This window comes from Oryctolagus cuniculus, chromosome 9 (assembly GCF_964237555.1).
Source record: "Oryctolagus cuniculus chromosome 9, mOryCun1.1, whole genome shotgun sequence".
NCBI lineage: Eukaryota > Metazoa > Chordata > Mammalia > Lagomorpha > Leporidae > Oryctolagus > Oryctolagus cuniculus.
Window position 1 is genome coordinate 17,853,693 of NC_091440.1, and position 21,466 is coordinate 17,875,158.

Below are 21,466 nucleotides of genomic sequence, written 5' to 3' on the forward strand. Positions count from 1 at the left end.
GCAGCCTCGCCCCGCTGGGGCTCGGACCCCGCCGGCGGGGAGCCCGCGCGGCCGGTGACCAGCGACGCGGTGGCCGGCCGAGTGGGTGGCCCGGTGAGGGAGGTCCCCGGGCAACGGTCGTGGATGGAACCGGGCGTTCCCGCCTCCTAACACACAGACAAAAGCTCTGCAGCAAACCACCGCCGGAAAGTGACGGCGTTCAGGCGGGGAACCCTCAGTGATAACCTCTTAAAGAACGGCCAAGTTGCGAGCCGAAATAGCTCAGTTGGGAGAGCGTTAGACTGAAGATCTAAAGGTCCCTGGTTCGATCCCGGGTTTCGGCAGTACGTTTTAGTTTTACTCAGAAAAGACTCAAACTTCCTAAGACCCTCCGTCTATGTTACTCCTGGCTCACTCATTCCAGCCCAAGTAAAAGCTGGGCTTAGAAGAGCGAGCGACATGTCCAAAGGCGCGTCCCAGCCGCCCGCCGAAGAGCGGCGGATGCCCACCGCCACTTCCGGCGGCCCCGCCGCGCATGCGCCGTGAAATCCCGCCGCGCCGCCGCGTTGAGCGCGGGTGTGGGAAAGGCGGCTGCTGTGGAAAGTTCTGGAGTGTAGGGGATGAGGAAGACTACGTCTACCAAGTACCACTCGGGTTCCCCAGAGCGCCAGAGACTTAAAGGGAAGGCGACAGCTTGCTGGGTGGTCAGCTGAAGCCCACCCGGCCCCGCACGCGTGGGGGACCTGGTGTGTGGCGCTTGCGGACCGGCTCCGGGCTTGGTTCCGGCGCCATTAACCAGTTTGCCTTGAGCTCCCCTAACCTTGGAAACAGCTGTATTGGTTCTCAAAGTGTGGTCCCCGGGAGCTCGTCAGGAAGGCAGGTCCTCAGTGTGGAACTGCGGAAGGCCTATCCTGGGGCGCTTGAACAAACGCTGGGGGTGCGCCGGTGCAGCTCGGGGCCGAGCCCCCTGGTCCCCACGTGCTGGGTGTGCAAGAGCCCTGTCCCGAGACGGTTTCTGTGAGACCTGGGGTCTTCCCTGCAAGGGTGAACTCCGACTTCCACACATGCGCGAAACAGGCTTCCCTGAGCGCCTTTGCTTTCACGCCGAGTGTCTGTGTGTGAGAGAGGACACACGAGAGGATCCATTTCCCGAGCTACCCGTGGGAGCCCACCTGAGGCCAAACCGGGTGGTGCCGTAAAGAAAATGAAGGTGCATTTGGGGTATGTGTTGTCTAACTGGCCAGGGCCACAGCAAGCAGGGATGTAGGTTTGCAAGATGGGAAGAAGGAATGTCATCTACGGGACCCCTGGAGAATGGAGCAGGCAGTTTCTTGCGGTGGTAAGGTGCTGGCCGGTAGATGAGACGGTCATTAGTGGGCTTTCTGCCTTAGGTCTTGCTTATGTTCTCGCTTAGTGTTTTGAGAGAGAGAAGCAACTCATTTATTGACAGTGCTGTGTGTGCTCAGTTATTCATTCCTTTAGTAAGTGGACATTAAACACTGACCACCCACTAAGATCCAGGCATTATTCACTCTCCGTATCCACTGTATGAAGTACGTTGTCATCCTTCTCATGTTATGCCTAATAGCTCTTCTTGGTTTGCAAGAATAAAATGGAATGCATGGCCAGCATCTACCATCTGCGGCCTCCCACGTGTTACTATATGGGAATATTGTGGAGATGTGTCCTTAAGATGTCACACACATGAGGGCTGTTTTAGGAAGGAACTAAATGCTTTTGTCTGATTAATCAAGAGGCTCCGTGGGGGTAGGGGTGCTTGACTGGCTCCTTGCCAGAGGACAGTTTTGTGGATACAGACTTAACCTGGGTGGAGTGCAACTGGCTATGAGGTGTCTAAAGACCTGGGTGTTGATGGTAAGAGTGGCTGTTCATTTCAGACAGTCCTGGGGGTGCTCAGTAGACCAGGTGCAGGCCTCTGGGGGAGGGGTAGTAGAAGGCTGGAGACTCATGCCTGCTTGGAGTGAATGCTAAACAAAGCCAGACACTAGTTAAGAAGGTAAGGACAGTTTTCATTATTTTAATAATAATTGCATAAGTAATGATGCAGCAAGAAAGAGGGTCCGGCATGAACTGAACTCAACTCCGACTTGTCTGGAGGTAACTGGGCTTTTTCCAGGGAGACTGAGGGAGGAAGGAGAAGGACCAGCATGGAATTGAGCAGTTCGGGGAAGAGAAAAATTACAAAGGATTGGTCAGTATCGATGCTCATCTGTCCAAATCTGTTAGCCAGCAAATACGGAAGTTAGTATTCTTTTTCTCCCACAGAGCCTGGAAGTCAGAGGTCCTGTCCTCTGACTGCATTCAGCGACTCCATTTCAAGTGAATGGCTCTCAGGTTCTTGAGAAAAATGCTCATGAGTTGTTGGAATTACAATGCATCTCATAGAGACTGAGGAAGGATTTGCAATTTTAGGAGTGTGGTTTGGGACCTCAGATGTTGGATGGGAAATTTTCTGCAGCTTTGAGCTTTCTCAAGTAGGCTGCTAAGAGGGACTAGGCTTAGCCTAGGGATGCAGCCTTGAGCTATTAGAAACTAGTGTTTTCTTAAGTCTCTTAATGAGGAAGAGGTGGGTAGATGAAATCATGTGTGCTGAGAGTGGGTAGCATTTACAGGGCAGGGTTGAAGCCTAGTTGAGAAAAGAGCTTGGAGAAGCCTGGCTGGAGTTTGGTCAAGGACTGAACCTTTGTCCTGAAAAGTCTGGGGGTGGGGGTGTGTGTATGAGGGAATGGTTTAGGCCTTCACTGGAAGTGTAGTTGTGGAGGCCTTGTGGCATGCAGGGATGATCAGGACATAGGTAGGCGGAGGTAACCGCACACACACACATACATACACATGCACACACATGCACATAGGTGTGTGAAATAAGGGCCAGCCAAATGAGAGAATCAAAGGCTATTTATTCACAGCTTGCCACAGAAAGCCACCATCACTGTGTTTGGCAGAGACTCAAAGGCAGCAGAGGAGTGGGAACACTTTATAGAGGGGGAAAGGAGGGCTTCTGGTAGGCGTGGGGAAGCTGGAGACAGCTACCTAGGAGCAGCGTAGCCTGTGGATTGGTTGGGGTCATGTCTGACTTTCTCCCCTTGGCCCAAATTTGGAAAGGGGGACAAAAATTAGGGAAGTTGTTGATAATTAATCAAGCCTGGCAATTTGGAGCCATTGTTATAGAAGTGATTTTTTGGTTTTGGATTGTTATAAGAGACAGTCTGACTTTTTTTGCAAGTCTTAGGGCAGCCTGGCCTCCTGGACTTTGTGCTGCTGCTAAGGGGTTGGTTCCCTGGGCAGGCTATTATAGGCTGTGGGTCAAAGTTCCATTTATATGTGGTCCAGCCATTGTCCATTTGTATATTCAGTCTCTCAATATGTAGTTACCTTTACAATAAAGTCTAAAAATGCCACCTGGCCATTATGATTGTCTGCCTTTGAAGTGTGATGGGCTCTAAAAGATGTCAACACTGTGACTTCCCAGGAGTGGGGAACACTGCACATCAATCAGATTTCTCCTGACATCTCTTTCTAACTGAGGTGGCCATGAAGGGTGGGGAGTGGAGGTGAGGAGTCAGCCCTTACTTGACTAAAGAAATGTTCTAAATGGAAAGATCACATCATCGTAAAACATTATAACAGCTGGTGCTCAGGCCAGCTCTTTGTCAGCAGAAAGGCTGTGAATATTTCCTCTTGCTTTGGACAGTTTATTCAGGGTGGGTCGGGAAAGGCATTCTCTTAAATTCCTTTGAAATCAAGAAAACTTGGTCATCTGGCTAATCCGAAGAAATTTTAAGGTTAAAACACACAAACATATTGCTGAATAAAAATTTACAAAAATTTGTTTCTCAGTTGATCTGGATAGTATATTCATTTTAAACCAGAATTATGACTTCGCAAAGCTGTTGTAATTGTTATACACCATAAAATTAGATGAGCATTGACTAATTCATTGAGGCCCCTTATGTAATCAATGTGTACATACATGAATGCTCATTTTACTAGTCTTGGATCACATATCCATTCGTTTATATGTTTATAGTTTACTTTCATGTTATAGTATTTGTCATAGCTCTGATTTATTTGATAGGGAGATCTTGGCTGGAAATACAAATCCTGTTTGGATTTGCCTCTGGTTCCAGCAATATATGGATTATGTGCAGTCATTCTTTACATGTGGTGTTGGAGTGGATGAACCTAGCTGACTTATCAGACTGGTCATCTTGGAAGATTGTTTCAGACTCTGGCTGATGGCCTATGAAATAAGAGAGTCTGAATGAGAGCCAGGGTCTTCATTCCGAAACAAAAGTCACATACTAGTTATGTAATTTCTAATTTTCATATAGTGAGTTGTCATAAAGCAAGGGGTACAGATATTTTTACTATAGAGGATGTAAATATATTCACAATGCATTTTAAACAAACACTATTGCTTCACTGATTCTGAAGTCCATAGCATCAAGAATAACAGGGGCAGTGTTTGGTGTATTGGTTTAGCCACTGATTCGGATGTCTACATCTCAAATCAGAATGCCTAGGTTTGAGTTCAGCTTCCTGTTAATGCAGACTCTGGGAGGCAGCAGTGTTGGATCCCTGCCAATAGTGTAGGAGACCTGGATTGAGTTTCCAGTAGTGGGCTTCATCCCCAGTTGTGGACATTTGGGGAGCAAAGCAGATGATGGGAGCTCTCTCTTCTTCTTCAATGATGATGATGATGATGATATAAAATAATAATGATAGTCACCACTCATGGAATGCCTTCTGTATGCCAGACATTCTGATGAGCACTTTTCATACATAATCTCATTAAACTTGTCAATCACTTTTCAGTGTGGTAGGCATAGTTGAATATAAATAAATGAACAAACTACATTTTACACAGGAGTGCTGATATGAGAACCCAGAACAATTCTGAGATATATTGAAATAGACCATGAACCATAAAATGAAACAGTAGTTTTTCTTTCATACATTGCCTTAGTGAGACCCATTTTGTTTGGATTTGATTAACTCAAATTGAAAAGGTTAATCAATAATGGAAACAATTAATAAAGATTCATTTTTATTTCATCATTACATTTTAAAAATATTTGTTTATTTGAAAGGCAGAGAAATAGAGGGAGAACGAGAGACAGAGAGATATCTCCCTTCTGGTTTACTCCCCAAATGCCTGTGGGGCTGGACCAGGCCAAAGATAGGAACCAGGAACTCACTCTGGGTCTTCAACATGTGTAGAAGGGACTCAAGTACTTGAATCATCACCTGCTACCTTTTAGGGTGCGTATTAGCAGTAATTAGTGACATTAGAAACAGAGCTGCGACTCCAACCTAGGCACTCCAATATGGAATGTGAACATTTCAAATGGTGTCTTAATGGTTGTACCAAATGCCTGCCCCCTCGAGATTAATTTTTTAAAAAACAATAAAGGGGTATGAAGTAGATTGGCTTGGAGATAAGAAGGGCAGACTGATTATTGTTTTCAAATTATAATTTCCAAGGAAATGCTATGAGAAGAAATGGGCTTTAGGGATCAGGAATAACTGGCCCACAAAATGGTTTGGACTGGCCCTGCCAAGGTAACCGCAGATGGGACTTAAAATTTGATAAATCTATAGCAGGTTAATTTTTAACATAATTTTGTATGGCCTGCCAATGACATTATAAATATCCAATTGGCCCTTGGCAGAACAAGTGTTCCCCATCCCGAATAGATTAAAGTAGGAGAGATTTTTGACAAAGCCAGGAACTATGTGGCAGGGGTGAAATATTTGGCTGAGTTTTGTGATAAAAAGAAATGTGTTTACCTAAGATTGGGTCATCTAGATAATTGCTGCTAGGTTTCAGATAATTGCTGTCTTGTTTCAGAAGGTCACCTGTCAAAATTCTCTGAGTTATAGTTTATTTGTGGTTGTTACTGCTGATGGTTCTGGGAGGAAACAGATGGGGGCAGAGATGGCAAAAAAAAAAAAAAAAAAAGTGGTGGCTTCACTGGAAAAAATCCTATTACCCCATTGTCTCTGCACACTAAATACAGTCATGTGCCACATAATGAGATTTTGGTCAATTGCAGACCACACATACAACAGTGGTCTAACAGAAAACTCCCATAGGATCATCTTGTGTGGTTAGGGTTTCCGTAATAAATGAAGCTACAAGCCCTTTCCTGATTGATTCTGTATAAAAACACTTTATCCATGACTAGTTCAGTGTTGATGTGTAAAGATGAGTGACAGCCATATAGATCAAATAATCTGACAAAATGGCTGTTTTTCCTACCATGAGTAGACTCTCAATGCAGTGACATTGTTCATCTTGTGCATAGATGTGGATGTGTTTTGTGTGGGGAGCAACTCGGACTAGACTAAGTTACTGGAATTAAGACTTATTCTATGCATCTGCTCTCCCACAATATGGCGCTGGGAGAGGAGGAAACAGCTTCTACGCAGCTGCCTCTTGCCAACTTGAGTGATGACCTCCAGGAGCTGATCCTGCTCCTGATTGGAAGAGAGCAGCGTACTCGGCGTGTGGGCAGCCGAGTTGGGATTGGTGGAAGAGGACTATAAAGGAGGAGAGAGACAACATGCACGAGGAACATCTATCTGAAGGAACACCTGTGCAGCCCCCGAGAGAGCCGGCCGGCGGTGTGCCGCTCCCCCGCGGAAGTGGGGAAAGTGGCCAGGGGGAACCGCCCTTCCACGGAGGTGGAAGGGACGGTAGCCAACCCGGGAAGAACCAGCAGCAAACCCGGGGAGGGCCGAGCAGACAGAAGAACAACGCAGGGTCCTGTGTCGTTCCTCCACGAAGACGGGGAGCGACATAATGGTGCCGTGACTCGGATACGAAGCCTAGGCAGGGTTTAGTGTTGTTCCTCCACGAAGAGGGGGAGCGACATTTTGATTTTTATTTTTTTCAGGGGTTCCTGGTTTTTGTCTTTTTGTTTTGTGTTAAACTGGTTTTTCAAAAAGCTTTGGATTCCCTTCTGTTTTATTTTTTATTTCATTTAAAAATTATTTATACAAGTTTTATGTATTTCATATACACAGATTTAGAAACATTGTGATAATTCCCCTCGTCCCCCCTCCTGCCCATGCTCCAACCCTTCCTCCTCCTCTTCCCTCTCACATTCCCACTCTTAATTTTTTTTTTTTTTTTGACAGGCAGAGTGGACAGTGAGAGAGAGAGAGACAGAGAGAAAGGTCTTTCTTTGCCGTTGGTTCACCCTCCAATGGCCGCCACGGCCTGCACGCTGAGGCCAGCACACTGCGGCCAGCACACTGCGCCAATCCGATGGCAGGAGCCAGGTACCTATCCTGGTCTCCCATGGGGTGCAGGGCCCAAGTACTCGGGCCATCCTCCACTGTACTCCCTGGCCACAGCAGAGAGCTGGCCTGGAAGAGGGGCAACCGGGGACAGAATCTGGCACCCCGACTGGGACTAGAACCTGGTGTGCCGGCACCGCAAGGCGGAGGATTAGCCTAGTGAGCCGCGGCGCTGGCCCCGACTCTTAATTTTTAAAAAGCTCTATTTTTGGCCGACACCGCGGCTCACCAGGCTAATCCTCTGCCTGCAGCGTCAGTACTCTGGGTTCTAGTCCTGGTCGGGGCGCCGGTTCTGTCCCGGTTGCTCCTCTTCCAGTTCAGCTCTCTGCTGTGGCCCGGGAAGGCAGTGGAGGATGGCCCAAGTGCTTGCCCTGCACCCGCATGGGAGACTGGGAGGAAGCATCTGGCTCCTGGCTTCAGATTGGTGCAGCACACCGGCCATGGCGGCCATTTGTGGGGTTAACCAACGGAAGGAAGACCTTTCTCTCTGTCTCTCTCTCTCACTAACTCTGCCTGTCAAAAAAAAAAAAAAAAGCTTTATTTTCAGTTTATTTAATGATTTTTTAGTTAACCCTATATAAGTAAAAGAATTCAACAAGTAGTATGAAGAGGAAATAAAAAACCCTACTGTTCCTTAATGGAAGAGAATCTCAAAATGTCTATTTTACTCCAATACATTACATTTCAGGTACTCTATTAGTTACCTCAGATCAGGAAAAACATATGATAATTGTCTTTTTGGGTCTGGTTTATTTCACTAAGTGTAATGGCTTCCTGTTGTGTCTGTCTTGTTGCAAAATACAGGATTTCATTTCTTTTTTGTAGCTAGTGTGTATATACCAGAATTTCTTTATCCAGTCAATGGTTGATGGATATCTGGGTTGATTCTATATCCTAGCTATTGTGAATTGTGCTGCAGTGAACATGGGGGTAGCGATAACTCTTTCATATACTGATTTCTTCTGGTTTGGGCAAATTCCCAGGAGTGGGATGGCTGGATCATATGGTAGGTCTATATTCAGATTTCTGAGGTATCTCCATACTGTCTTCCACAGTGGCTGCACCAGTTTACATTCCCATCAACAGTGGACCAGGGTATCTTTCCCCCCACATCCCTGCCAGCATTTGTCGTTTGCTGATTTCTATTGGAGAGCCGTTCTAACCGGCTCATTCTAACTGGAGTAAGATGAAACCTTGCAATGGTTTTGATTTGCATTTCCCTGTTGGCTAGTGATCCTGAGCATTTCTCAAGTGTTTGTTGGCCATTTAAATTTCCTCTTTTGAAAAATGCCTGTTCAAGGTCTTCAAAGAGGGAGGTGCCTTTCTCTGAAGGGAGGAGAGAACCTCCACTTTGACTATGACTGTGTCTAAACAAGATAAGAGTCGGAGAACTCAAGGGGCTTCCATAGCCTTGGAAACTCATGGCTGGTGCATAGGGAGATTACTGATGCCATAAACAGGAGTGTCAATTTGTAAAGTCAACAACAGGAGTCACTGTGCACTTACTCCTCATGTAGGATCTCTGTCCTTAATGTGCTGTACACTGAGGCTTAATGCCATAACGAGTACTCAAACAGTATATTTCACTTTGTGTTTCTATGGGGGTGCAAACGATTGAAATCTTTACTTAATGTACACTAAACTGAGCTTCTGTAAAAAAAAAAAAAAAAAAAGAAATTATCAATTCCCAACTTGACTCTCACTGGGATTAAACATGACAATAGGTCTGATCTGATTTCATCATCATTTAAAAAAAATCATCTATTTTTCACTTTATGTTTCTGTGTGGGAGCAAACTGTTGAAATCCTTACTTAAGGTATACTAAGCTGATCTTCTGTATATTAAGATAATTGAAAATGAATCTTGATGTGAATGGAAGGGGAGAGGGAGTGGGAAAGGGGAGGGTTGTGGGTGGGAGGGACGGTATGGGGGGGGAAGCCATTGTAACCCATGAGTCGTACTTTGGAAATTTATATTCATTAAATAAAAGATAAAAAAAAAATAAAGACAAAACAACCTCTTGTTATCCCTGATAGGTGACAACTAACTGAGCACCAAAAAGGAAACCTGTTAAAGTGAAATGAATACTAGGAGAAACGGTGACTTGATCAGCCCTCACCCTGACTGTTGATGAGCAACTTAATATGTTATCCCTCTTAGTATTTTTTTTGGTTTGTTCTACTTAATACTTTTGGTTGAATACTGTAATCATTACACAATTATTCTTAAGTGCTGAAACCTAACTGAAATGTGATCGCTGTTAAATATAAGAGTGGGAATAAGAGAGGGAAGAGATGTGCAATTTGGGACATGCTCAAGCTGACTTACCTCAAATGGTAGAGTTAGAAACATGCCAGGGGATTCCAATTCAATCTCATCAAGGTGCCATGTACCAATACCATCTCACTAGTCCCAGTGATCAATTTCTGTTCACAATTGATCATAATGATAGGACTAAGAACCAAAGGGAACACATAAACAAGAATAGTGTCTGCAAATACTAGCTGATAGAATCAAAAGGGAGAGAACGATCCAACATGGGAAGTGAGATACACAGCAGACCCATAGAATGGCAAATGTCCTAACAGCACTCTGGCCTCAGAATCAGCCCTTAAGGCTGATTATGCTCTAGACACTCTGGGGAGAAAAAAAACCTAAATGAAAGATCTCCGCAAATGAGATCCCAGTGGAAAGAACGGGTCATCAAAGATTGAGGTACCTTTCTCTGAAGGGAGGAGAGAACTTCCACTTTGACCATGGCCTTGTCTAAATATGATCAGAGTCATGAACTCAGGGGGCTTCCATAGCCTTGGCAGCTCATGACAAGAGCCTAGGGTGATTACTGATGCCATAAACAAGAGTGTCAATTTGTTAAGTCAACAACAGGAGTCACTGTGCACTTACTCCTCATGTAGGATCTTTGTCCTTAGTGTGCTGTACATTGAGATTTAATGCTATAACTAGTACTCAAACAGTATTTTTCAGTTTATGTTTCTGTGTGGGAGCAAACTGTTGAAATCTTTACTTAATGTATGCTAAACTGATCTTCTGTAGATAAGGAGAATCGAAAATGAATCATGATGTGAATGGAAGGGGAGAGGGAGTGGGAAAGGGGAGGGTTGCGGGTGGGAGGGACGTTATGGGGGGGAAGCCATTGTAATCCATAAGCTGTACTTTGGAAATTTATATTCATTAAATAAAAGTTAAAAAAAAAAAAAAGAAAAATGCCTGTTCAAGTTCTTTGCCTGTTTCTTAACTGTATTGTTTTGTTATTGAATTTCTTGAGCTCTTTATAGATTCTGGATTTTAACCCTTTATCAATTGCATAGTATGCAAATATTTTCTCCCATTATATCAGTTGCCTCTTCACTTTGCTGAGTGTTTCTTTTGTAGTACAGAATCTTCTCAGCTTGATGTAATCCCATTTGTCAACTTTGGCTTTGATTGCCTATGCTTCTGGGGTCTTTTTCAAGAAGTCTTTGCCTATGCCAATGTCTTGCAGAGTTTCCCTAATGTTCTCTAGTAATTTGATGGTATTGGGTCATCCTCAGTGTGTATGTATTGAATGGAAAATACTATACTTTCTCCTTTTTCATCCTCACCATGGAGGTCCACCACCAGTTTGTGGCCTCTGGATTTCCTAACAAAAGAATTAACTCGTAGGATGATCTAAACCTGGGTTCCTGTTCCTTTTCTGTCTCACCTCACCGGGCACTGTGCCAGGAACACTTTAGGTGTTCAAGAATTGCTTCTTGATACCTATTGCTTTGACAATAAGCAACTCTTCAAACAGATTACAAAGGTTGTGTGATTAATTTAAAGTTATGGATAATTTTCAGTGCTTTCTTTTTGTTTATCTGTATTTTAATTTTTTTCTGGCTTTCATAATTTTAAAAAGGAGTGGAGAAAAACAGCTGCACTTCTGCTTCAACATAGAATAGGAGAGCAGGAGACTGGAACTTCTGGTTAGTTCTCTAGAAGATCCTGAGTGGTCTTAGCCTAACTTAGACAAGATGCAGCATTTTGGAGGCCAGGGTTTTCCAGGGCACTAACACAAATTAATTTAGGTCATAAACCCACGAATCAGGATCATAGTCCTTACATGGTTGACATTCAATAAAAATCCTAACAACAACAATAACAGAATTCTCACCATCTTTCAAGTTACTTAAGATGCTCTGACTGATTTTTTTTATTATTTTATTTATTTGAAAGACTGAGTTACAGAGAGGTAGAGACAAAGATGTCTTCCATCCGCTGGTTCACTCCCCAGATGACCGCAATAGCCGGAGCTGTGCTGATTAGAAGCCAGGAGCCAGGAGCTTCTTCCGGGTCTCCCACATGGGTGCAGGGGTCCATGGACTTGGGCCATCTTCTACTGCTTTCTCAGACCATAGCAGAGAGCTGGATTGGAAGAGGAGCAGCTGGGGACTAGAACTGGCACCCATGTGGGATGCTGGCGCTTTAGGCCAGGGCTTTAACCCGCTGCGCCACAGCACTGGCCCCTCTGATTTTTTTAATGTAAAGTTTAAAGAGTTTTCTAGATGAAAACAGATTATGGGAAACCTATAACTCATAACTGAGACATTAAGAACTAAATGAAGGATTTTTGTTCTTGTTGGTTAGAAAAATCCAAAGAAACTAGGCAGTCCAACACAAAGAGGAATATGCCGTAATCGAGACACTTTACTTAATCTGCCAAGTATCAGTTCAGTTATTGTGTAAAGTTAGCACAGACGTGTTGGTCTTCAGCAATTGCGATTGGTAGGTCTCCTTTGAAGAGCACCTGCTGGATGTCACAGGCCCTGGCAGCTAGCTTGAATGATTCTGTCTGGTGTTAGTGCTAACTCATTAGGACTTGGATCTGTTGATCCTGGATCCCAGACTATATTTGCCATTGGCCCCCTGGTTGCTGCCACATTGCTGAGCATATCCTTTGTTACACTGAGTCTTAGATAAAAAGTTCAATTTCTCTAGATCTGGGAGGATTAAATGTCATTTACCAGCTTCTGAGCTGGCTCTTAAGACCATTTTGGAAGCATAGCCAAACTTCCATGGAGTTGGAGGTTAAGTTATTTCTAGATAACACTCTATTAAGATGCCTCCCATTTTTGCAGTAAAGCTCAACTGGAGGTTTAAATATAGAGTGAACTGAGTTTTTTCCCTTTTAGGCTAGGGACAAAAAGGTCTCTGATCAAAATGGTGCTGCTTAGAAATGCTGAAGTTACAATACCTCAGATAGAGATTTAACCAGGGGAACGTTTAACAAAGGCATTGCTGTTTTGCTTCTCTAATCAGTGAGTCATCCCCAGTAGAAACTGTAATACACTTGCTTTGAGGTTGGAGAGCTCAGGGTCTCATTCCATGGATTACATAGTCTCTAGTGGCTGCATTTTGGGAACAAGTGGACAAACTTGTGTCTTAACACTGTGGATTTTCATATGCTAATCACTGTGTGGACAGGTTGATGCTCCCTTCAACTGAATTGTATCAGGACAATCACAGACTCAATGAGACCCAGCTCTGCCATGACAATGTCACTTTTGCCTAGACTCCTAACTTCTCTTGGTTCATCTACAAAGTGAAAAACAACACCTGTCATTCAGAATTGTTTAGAGCTGCAAATAAAATCACTCATATTTGGATGAAATGACATATGTCAATACACCTTTCTGGCTAGAAAGCAGCTCCACAGAGATACAAGTTAGAGCTGTGTGTTGTTTTTCTTTTAGTATTTAACACTGAATTTACAATTACTCTATCAGAAAAGAATAGCAATGGATAAGCAAAATGTAGCATGTTCGTAAAATAGACTGTAATTCAGTCATAAAAAGGAATGAAATCCTGATATGTGCCACAGTTTGGATGAACCTTGAAAATTTGTTAAGCGAAACAAGCAAGTCACAAAAGATCACATCTTATATGGTCCTATTTATATGAAATGCTCAGAATGGGTTAATCTACAGAGACAGAAAGTAAAATAGTGATTATTTTTATGGCCAGGAGGGAAGGAGTGCTTGAGAAAGAATAACTAATGGGTATGAGGTTTCTTTTTGCTGCAATGAAAATGTTCTAAAATTAATTGTGGTAATGATTGTACAGTTCTGTGAATATACTAAATATTCATTTGCACCTTTTAAATTTTTTTAAAATTTATTTTTATTTGTTTGAAAGGCAGAGAGACAGAGACAGAGACAGAGAACTTTGATCTGTTGATTCACTCTCAAAATGCCCACAACAGCTGGAGCTAGGCCATGCCAAAGGCAAGAGGAGCCTAGAATTCCACCTTGTTCTCCACATGGATGACATGCACCCAAATACGTGAGTTATCATCTGCTGCCTTCTGGGATATGCATTAGTAACGATGCTGGAATCAACACCACATCCAAACTGTAGTGTGAGCAATCAGTTTCATCCTTTAACACAGAGGTGCATAGCAGAAGGTCAGATATTAAACAACACATCTTAGATCACCTAGCCAGGGAATTACCAACCATAGGACTCCACAGCCTTCACTGTAACCATTATTCAGGTCTGCCCCATGTTCTCTTTTCTTTCTTTCTTTTTTTTTAAGATTTATTTATTTATTTGAAAGAGTTACACAAAGAGAGAAGGAGAGGGAGAGGGAGAGGGAGAGAGAGAGAGAGAGAGAGAGATCTTCCATCTTCCATCTGCTGATTTGCTTCCCAATTGGCTGCAACAGCCGGAGCTCCACCTATCAGGGGCCAGCAGCTTTTTCCTGGTCTCTCGTGCAGGTGCAGGGGCCCAAGGACTTGGGACATACTCCACTGCTTTCCCAGGCCATAGCAGAGAGCTGGATTGGAATAGGCGCAGCCGGGACTCGAACCAGTGCCTGTATGGGATGCTGGCACTGCAGGCAGAGGCTTAGCCCACTACGCCACAGTGCCAGCCCCTGCTCCTGCCCATGTTTTTATAGGGAGCGTATGTTGAAATACTTTTGGCTTCCAAGGACTGAACTCTATTCTGTCCCATGAGATTTCAGCTAAGTTTAAAAGGATATGGCTAATTCTGTTTAACTGTTTATCTTTAGGAAAAACAGAAAACACAATCTAGCTTTTTATTTAGGGAATGATTTTTTAGAAAAAGGCATAAAGTTGGTGCCAGTAACTCTGACTTTCCTGCTGGGCACCTGTTCGATCTACAAGTCATGCCAGGAAGCTGTGGATATCCCAGCCTTTCCTTTCTCCACCCACCTTTCTGGAAAGCCAGAGCTTCTGACACTATTTAATGCCCATGCATATAGCTGATCTCAGAGGGAAAAGAAAGGCAGTGAGGTTGATTAATTCTGGGGAGCCATTTAACTTTTTTGTAAGATAATTGGGAGCCAATATTTGTGATACAACTTGCTGTGAATTCGAAAAGCCCAACTAACCCGCAGATTCCTGACATGCTGGAGATTGCTTTCCCCTTTGATGCGAGGTCGAACGCTGTTTTCTAGCCCTATGGCAGGCCTTGCCACCAGAATAGATTAATTCTGTCATTACCCTTTCTCAATTTCTGCCTTTGACCAGAAAAAAGAGGTTAATTGTGTGCCATTTCTCAGGAGAATGAAGTATCAGCATTTTAATTCCTGATATTTTATGAATTGCGGGCAGCTAATTAAAACTTAAAGATTAGAGGAACTATTTTGGCTAAGAGGCCATTTGCAGGGTTGTGAAATGAAGAGAACAAAGGGTTGCCTTTTCTTTTTATTCCTGCAGCTTAAATGAAACTTCATGCTGAAATAGAGCCTGGAATTGTTTTGCATACTGAGTGTTCGTGGTATTGATTCTAATTTTAATTTTGTAGTATCTGAAAGCAGTTGAAGGGTTAATATTGGGAATGTTGAATAGCAAGATTTGTGTTTTAAGGCTCTGTTTGAACCTTCTTGACCTCTGGGAGACATCTTCTAGTAAGATAGGAACCACTTAAAGAAAGATTTTATTAGATGTCCTTAATTGTCATCTCAGAACTCACACATATTCAGATCATCCCTCTGTTCTTCCTCACAGTTAACTGTTTCAGTTACTCCATCATAGATTACTGTACCTGGCTCAAGCTGTGGGCTTTTCCTTGGTTCTTCTTCTACCTTGTTGGCTTTCCAGCTATTGCATTTCTTTGAACACTACCAAAATCAATAACTCATGTCTCTGGGATGTGAATCAGGGCAACCACTAGCCCCTACTATACCCTTGTACAAGTTAGTAAAAGGATACATTTTCAGTTACCAGCGTTCCCACAGGCATGTAGCTGGGAAAGCTGTGCATGGTTGGAATTTAGCCTCCACTCACCTCCTGACAATATTTCGTTCTGCTGCATAAAGCCACAATAGTGGCCATGGCTCAATCAACCCTTTCCACATTAAATTGCCTAGGCACTCATCTCAATGTACTTCTTAATATCAAGTCATTTCTTATTTCTGAGATTGAATTAGGTGAAATGAGATTTGAACAAGTCCAAATGTAGTCTCCTAAAGCATAAAATTAGCCTTCGCACATCTTTTATAATCTCTAAGCTCTTGGTTATTTCCTTTTACCTAAAATTGAATGGGCACCTACTAGGGACCGTGAACCATTCTGGATGCTGGAATTTTACCCATAATGCTCCAGGCATTATAGAAACTACAAGCTAGTGGAGTGAGATACACTAAACAAATAACCACACAAGCAATTAATTTCATCTGTGTGTGTGTCATGACAGTGAAGTACAGGGGGTTTGAGGAATATGCAACTATCAGATCTGACTTACACAGACAGGTCATCAGAGATTTCTTTGAGAAGATGACATTTGCACTAGCACGTAAAAGATGAATAAGACATAAACAGGCTGAGGGGAGAAGTGAGGGAAAGAACATCCCATCAAACTGGAGGAGTGTGAACAAAGACCCTGATGCTGGAAAGAAATGTGGTGCATTATAAGAATGGGAATAAGGCCAGCAAGAATGAAACTTATAAGGATTAAGAAGAAGCATGAATCAAGATGATACTGAAAGTAGAGGAAAGAGGTCAAATCCAAAATCCAGGGGTCTTATTGTCCATGCTAAGGATTTGGGACTTTTATCTTATGAAGAACTACAATCTGTTAAGATATTTGTTTGTTTGTTTGTTTGTTTGTTTGTTTTTAATGATTTTATTTGAAAGCATAGGGAGGGGAGAGAGAGAGAGAAAGAAATCGATCTTCCATCTGGTGGTTTACTCCTTAGCCAGGGCTGGACCAGAACATGGCCAGGAGCTAGGAATTCCATAGGGGTCTCCCACGTGGGTAGCAGGGCCCAAATACTTGGACCGTCTTCACCACTTTCCCAGACAGATTAGTAGGGAGCTAGATGGGAAGTGAGCAACCAGGACTTGAATTGGCACTTCCCTACTTATGCCTCTGCTGAATTGCAATCCCTCTCTCTTTATCTCTTTCATAAGGAAACGTATGTTTTCATGTAGTACCCACCTGATAATCCAGGATAATATCCCCATATCAAAATACTTAACATTATGAAATTTAAAAAGTCTTTGATAAATATATTAGCAGGTTCCAGAGTTTAGGACCTGGTCCCTTGGGGATCATTATTCAGCTTATTATATAGAGTCTTTGTGCAAGGAAGCTGGAACGGTGGGAGGAAGTGGTCAGAGTTGGGTATTTACGTGTTCATGCAAGTTAACCTTTAGAATTACAAATTTTACAAAGTTGACATCTTTGAAAATGACAGAGTGTAAGGTAATGATAAGCAAGAATGGGGCCCTAAGAATGGTAACCAAGATAAAGAAAAGGGGGCATTCACTGGACATTGAGACCACAGGATATTGGATGGATGTACATGTGGACCTTGAAGTCACTCTGGAAAATGGCAGAAATTGCAGTCAGTGGACAATCATCAATATGCAGAAAATGAGGAAACAAACAGAAGAATAAAAACCATATGATTATCTCAACAGATGAAGAAAAGGCATTTGATAAAATACAAATCCTTTCTTGATGAAACCTTAAGAAAACTGGATATAGAAAGAATATTCCTCAACACAATCAAGGTAATTTATGACAAACCCACAGCCAGCATCTTATTGAATGGGTAATGTGTTACTTAAGTTTTTATTTAATGAATGCATTTTTCATAGATACAACTTTAGGAATATAGTGGTTCTTTCCCCCATACCCCCCCTCCCACCCGGACTTCCATCCCACCTCCCTCTTCCTCTCCCATCCCCTTCTTCATTATGGTTCTTTTTTAGTTTGATCTTATATACAAAGGACCAATTCCATGTTAAGCACAGATATTAACAGTTGCATGCACACCCCCCCCCCCCCCCCGATACACACCATATAGAGTAAAGTTTAAGAACAAGATTTGGAGTTAATTCTCTGGCCGGCGCTGTGGCTCACTAGGCTAATTCTCCACCTGTGGTGCTGGTACTCTGCGTTCTAATCCTGGTAGGGGCGCCGGTTCTGTTCCGGTTGCTCCTCTTCCAGTCCAGCTCTCTGCTGTGGCCCAGGAAGGCAGTGGAGGATGGCCCAAGTGCTTGGGCCCTGCACCCTCATGGGAGAACAGGAGGAAGCACCTGGCTCCTGGCTTCGGATTGGTGCAGCGCGCCGGCCGTAGCGGCCATTTAGGGGGTGAACCAACGGAAGGAAGACCTTTCTCTCTGTCTGTCTGTCTCACTGTCTAACTCTGCCTGTCAAAAAAAAATTTTTTAGTTAATTCTCATAGTACAACTCATTAAGGACAGAGATCTTACATGGAGAGTAAGTGCACAGGACTTCTCTAGTTTCTTTAACAATTAACACTCTTGTTTATGAAGTCAGTGATCATTCTAGGCTCCTGCCATGGGCTGCCAAGGCTATTGAAGCCTTTTGTGACCATAGACTCATTCAGTATTTGGACATAGCCATAAGCAAAGTGGATGTTCTCTCCTCCCTTCAGAGAAAAGTACATCCTTCTTTGATGGCCCTTTCCACTGAGGTCTCACAGAGATCCTTCATGTAGAATATTTTTTGCCACAGAGTCTTGGCAGGGAAAGCATTTCTACTAAGATCTGGAACCAGACAGGGATGCCCACTTTCACCATTGCTATTCAATATAGTCCTGGAAGTTTTAGCCAGAGGCATGAGGCAAGAAATAGAAGTTAACAGGATACAAATTAAAAAGGAGGAAGTCAAATCATCCCTTTTTGCAGATGACATGATTTTATATATAGAGGGACCAAAGGACTGCACTAAGAGACTATTGAACTCATAAAAGAGTTTGGTAAAGTGGCAAGATATAAAATCGACACACAAAAATCAATAGCCTTTGTATGTACAGACAATGCCTTAGCTGAGAATGAACCTCTAAGGTCAATCACATTCACAATTGCTATGGAAAAATTAAATACCTTGGAATACATTTAACAAGGAGGTGAAAGACCTCTATGATAAAAATTTAAAACATTAAGGAAATAGAAGGCACAAAAAATGGAACAATCTTCCATTTTCAAGGATTGGAAGAATTAATATTATCTAAATGTCCATACTACCAAAAGCAATTTACAGATTCGTTGTAATCCCAATCAAAATAACAACAACATTCTTCTCAGATCTTGAAAAAAATAGTAAAATTCATATGAAATCACAAGAGACCACGGATAGCTAAAACAACCTTGTACAACAACACAAAAAGCCAGAGGCATCACACTACCAGATTTCAAGGCATACTACAGGACAGTTATAATCAAAACAGCTTGGTACTAGCAGAAAAATAGATATGTATATCATTGGAAAAGAATAGAAACTACAGAAATCAATCCACATATCCACAACCAACTAATCTTTGACAAAAGAGCTAAAGTCAATTACTGGAATTAGGACAGTGTTTTTCCACAAATGGTATTGGAAAAATTGAATTTCCACATGTGGAAGTATGAAATAAGACCCTTCTTTATACCTTATACAAATATCAACTCAGAATGGATCAAAGATCTAAGTCTATGACCAGATACCATCAAATTACTCAAGGGGAACATTGGGAAAACTCCACAAGAGGTTGGCATAGGCAAAGACTTCTTGAAAAAGACCCCAGAAGCATCTGCAATCAAAGCCAAAATTGACATGTGTCCCACATCAATCTGAGAAGCTTCTGCACTGCAAAAGAAACACTCAGCAACGTGAAGAGGCAACTGATAGAATGGGAGAAAATATTTACAAAGTATGCAGTTAATAAAAGGTTAAAATCAACAGTCTATAAAGAGCTCAAGAAATCTAGTAACAGCAAAGCAATTTAGTTAAGGCATAGGCAAAGGACTTGAACAGGCATTTTTCAAAAGAGGAAATTCAAAAGGCCAACAGACACTTGAGAAATTGCTCAGGATCACTAGCCATCAGGGAAATGCAAGTCAAAACCACAGTGAGGTTTCACCTCATCCCAGTTAGAATGGCTCTTATAGAGAAATCAGCAGATGACAAATGTTAGTGAGAATGAGGGGAAAAAAGTTACCTTAATCCACTGGTTATGAGAATGTAAATTGGTGCAGCCATTGTGGAAGACAATATGGAAATACTTTAGAAATAATATAGACCTACCAGATGACCCAGTCTACACATTCCTGGGAATTTATCCAAGGGAAACAAAATCTGCACATGAAAGAGTTATCTGTACCCCCATGTTTATTGTAGCTCAATTCACAATAGGTAAAATGTAGAATCCACCCAGATGCTCATCAACTGATGACTCAATAAAAGAAATTATAGTATATATACACTATGAAATACTACTCATTTGTAGAAAAGAATGAAATTTGGCCAGCGCTGCAGCCCACTAGGCTAATCCTCCTCTTGTGGTGCTGGTACTCAGGGTTGTAGTCCTGGTTGGGGCACCGGTTCTGTCCCGGTTGCTCCTCTTCCAGTCCAGCTCTGTGCTGTGGCCTGGGAAGGCAGTGGAGGATGGCCCAAGTGCTTGCCCTGCACCGGCATGGGAGACCAGGAGGAAGCATCTGGCTCCTGGCTTCAGATTGGGGCAGCGCACCGGCCATGGTGGCCATTTGCGGGGTGAACCAACGGAAGGAAGACCTTTCTCTCTCTCTCTCTCTTCTCTCACTGTCTAACTGTCAAAAAAAAAAAAAGCGCTCTATTTTCAGTTTATTTAATGATTTTTTAGTTAACCCTATGTAAGTAAAAGAGTTCAACAAGTAGTATGAAGAGGAAATAAAAAAAAAAGACTATCATAGACTTGGTGCCTTAAAAACTACAGACCTTTATTTCTCACGGTTGTAGAGGCTGGAAGTCTGAGACCAGGATGCCAGCACAGTCAGGTTCTTGTGAGTGTTGTTTTTTTTTTTGAAGGTTTTTATTTAATGAATACAAATTTCATATGTACAGCTTTTAGGGATATAGTGTTTCTTCCCTCATTCCCTCCCTCCCACCCCCACTCCCATCCCACTTCCACTCCCTCTCCCATTCCATTTTCCATTAAGATTCATTTTTAATTGACTTTATGTACCACCGCCAGCCAGGTGCACCTGCTCCTGAGACGCCGGCCCCGGCCCCGAGCAGCGAGGGCAGGGCGGCTGCGTGCACGGCGAGCGTGCCGGTTTCCAGACACTGAAACTTTTTACCTCAACTTAAAGAAGATTTAAGAGAAAAAAAGAAAAAAGACTTTTTTTTGTAAGGCTCAGCAATTTTCTACACAAGTCCAGCCCCGTTGTGTCCCCAGCTGGGTAGCTCGCTGCCGCCGCCGGAGCCGCGTCCCCAGTTCTATGTATATATAAATACTTTATTTATTAACATCATTGGTCATTTTTAAAAAAGAGAAAAATTAAAAAAAAGAAAAAAAAGAAATGCACGCGCCAGGAAGGCGTGGGGGCCGCGGGCCTGGCGGGGTGGCGGGGGCTGGCGGGGGCCGGCGGGGCCCCCCCCCCCAGGTGCTAGTGCCTGCTCCGGCCCGCTGGGCTCTGCCTCGCGGAGTGGGTGGGCCTGGGCAGTGCGGAGCTACAGCACATTCTGTTTTTTTATTTTTTGTCTGTTTTGTATTCCCTCCTGGTCTCCCCGGGTCTGTTTTTCAAGGAAATCAGTTTAGGGCACCCCCTCCTTCCCCCACCCCCCAGTTATATAAACTTTGTAATCTGAGATAGAAAATGTATAGTAAAGCTGTCTCGATTTGTAACTTGCAATTGTAAAGATAATAATAATAATATACAG

The 21,466-nt window shown here is 43.0% G+C and overlaps 1 protein-coding gene and 1 non-coding gene across 2 annotated transcripts in view; both read left to right on the forward strand.

Moving 5' to 3' along the window:
• The first annotated feature begins 250 nt into the window (after positions 1-250).
• Positions 251-323, forward strand: TRNAF-GAA (transfer RNA phenylalanine (anticodon GAA)). The gene has a single exon. It is a non-coding gene; the product is annotated as a tRNA-Phe (tRNA).
• A 198-nt stretch (positions 324-521) lies between these two features.
• DCT (dopachrome tautomerase) overlaps positions 522-21,466 on the forward strand; it is a 121,115-nt gene continuing 100,170 nt past the window's right edge. The window contains exon 1 of the mRNA XM_051849930.2: positions 522-725. The gene's annotated coding sequence lies outside the window, so the exon portion shown is untranslated. The remainder of the gene's footprint in view (positions 726-21,466) is intronic.